Below are 2,497 nucleotides of genomic sequence, written 5' to 3' on the forward strand. Positions count from 1 at the left end.
CAGAGACAAAAGGTCTGAAGAAAATATGTCAAAATATTTACCATGATTGTTTCTGGCATTTCTGAGGGGATTGTGGGTGACTTTAAAGTTTCTATTCACATAATTTTTACATTTGTAAAACTTCCCATGGCAAATTTGTGTGACTTTTACAATTTAAAAAACCAATGAACATCTTAAAAGAAAAAACAAAATAGAGATTTTCTACGAAATGTGTCTCTCTTTCCTTAGGAAGAATTTTTTATTCATCAAAACATTAGAAATTCTGTGAATGTCCAACATAGAATATGACATAGAACTAGAAATAGAATCTTAAGATAGACTATTACACAACCCTGAAAATGAAATTGTACAGCATTCGTATGTAAGTATATCCTAAATGCAACTGTACTGAAATTGACTTTTTAACGCCAAGTTGTCATACCAGTCCAGAGTGAGTTCAGGTCACATTTGAATTCTTATGCGTCACTCATTCACATTTTGATTTACAAATCCACGTCTGTCTTCTCCAAAGCCCGTATTTCTACTACATATCAAGTAGTAGCTTCTATATACTGAGGCCAGATAGTCTCAAATGTAGAATAACTAAAAAACAAATATGCAACTTCTAATCGATTGATTGATTGCATGTTTCATTTCTTGTAACAAGAACGGCAGGTGGGGGCCAGAGGGCTGAGTTGCCCAGGTTTGCCTCTCTCACCTGGAGCGAAGACTGCCCCACCTCTGCTTTCCTGAGATTTCAGCTCCCAAAGACCAAACTCTGGAAGAGAACCTTTACACCCTGTGGGCATTATTAGGTGCTTCCCAGGTGGCTGAGTGGTAAAGAATCTGCTGGCCAATGCAGGAGATGGAGGTTCCATCCCTGGGAAGACCCTCTGGAGGAGGAAATGGCAACCCACTCCAGGATTCTTGCCTGAAAAATCCCATGGACAGAGGAGCCTGGTGGGCTTCAGTCCAAGGGTCGCAAAGAGTCAGATACAACTTAGTGACTGAGCATGCACACACAGGCATCATTAGGGGACAGCTGAGGACATGGACTAGACATCCAGTCCCCATCAATGTCCAGAGAGCCAGGATTCAGGCAGCACCTGGTGGGAGAGGAGGCTGGGGAATGTCTGGTCCTGCCTGTTCACCCCAAAGAGCCGCCACAGGTAGTGGCAGGGATTCAATTTGTCAAGAAATGACTGCATTGTGTCATTTTCTGTTATCTGACAAAAAATGGGGCTTCAAAATAAGCTTTAAATTGAACTTTTTGATGTCTTTTGGAGAGAGTAAAATTCAAGACCCACTGTCATGATAATCAGAACGTTCCTCAGGCAGTAACAAGGTTCCTGTCTGAGGGTTTTTCAAGCAATGATAATACAGCCTGTAAGCAGAGCAATTATGCTCCCAGGGTCCAGCTTTGTGTCCCTGAGGCAGCGTCCTCCTGAGCTGTGTGGAGGCCCATGCTGGTTTGCCTGGTCATTTCAGAGAGCATCCGGAAATCCGGAGCAGCAGCTGAGGCTTTCTGTAGAAATCAGGAACAGACACGGGAGGGAGGGATTAAATTGTGGAGAAACAGGGGAGCTAGGAGAGGATTTGGGAAGACAAGGCTGTGTGACATTTCCATTTGGCTCTGTTCACCGTCTATTAATACCAGGAAGAAAGAGGGGACTAGAGGCAGAAGTAGACACCGTAGTTCAGTCAGAGGAAACTGCTAGCCTGGGAGGGTTTTGGGGTGTCTTAATGACCGACAGGCTCCAAATGCATGAGCAATCGTAGGGAGTGGTGGACAGGTGGTGGGGAGAAGGGACTCCCCACCTCGCCCCGCCACTTCCCCGAGGGAAAATATTCACTGACGGCAGGGCCAGTGAATCAGCCATTCGGCATGCTAGATCACCAGCATGGTGGTTCTGACCCACTCCAGCCAAATATCAGAACAGGTTCTCCCCGGAGCAGCAGAAGGTACACCTGTGAAATTACAGGGTGGTCTCTGCTCAGGATGACACCCTGCATTGGGGTGCAGCTCCCAGCACACAGGGTGGCCCCACCCTGGGGCCCTTTGATGTGGCCACTGTGAGCTGCCTTTCGCTGCATCAGGATGTCCGGGTCTGACTGGCCACCTGCCCTGCTGTGCTCTCAAACATCCCCCAGCCTCGCCCCAGGTCCCCAGCCACCGGGGACTCTCACCGCAGGGTGGGGGCAAGGATCAGGAGCAGGGGAGGGGTCTTGGATAGGGTGATGGTCTGGTATGAAAATGTGGGTGTTTCTGTGGTTTCTCTGCTGGACGCAGTCTCAGCGCCCCGTCTCAGCAGAGGTGATGCTGTGCCCTGCCAACGTGGCCACCAGGACCTTTGGGGCTTTGGTGACACTCCAGGCCCTCCTGGGAGGGCTCTGGTTGGGGCATTTTGAACACAGAAGGCAGAGGTGGCAGAGGGAGCTGTGTTCTGGGGAAGGGAGCTGGGCCGAGGGAGGGAGTCTGGTGATGGAGGTAGTAAAGGGTTTTCACGGCCCTCCGAAC

Source organism: Bos indicus, chromosome 14, assembly GCF_029378745.1.
Source record: "Bos indicus isolate NIAB-ARS_2022 breed Sahiwal x Tharparkar chromosome 14, NIAB-ARS_B.indTharparkar_mat_pri_1.0, whole genome shotgun sequence".
NCBI classification, from domain to species: domain Eukaryota; kingdom Metazoa; phylum Chordata; class Mammalia; order Artiodactyla; family Bovidae; genus Bos; species Bos indicus.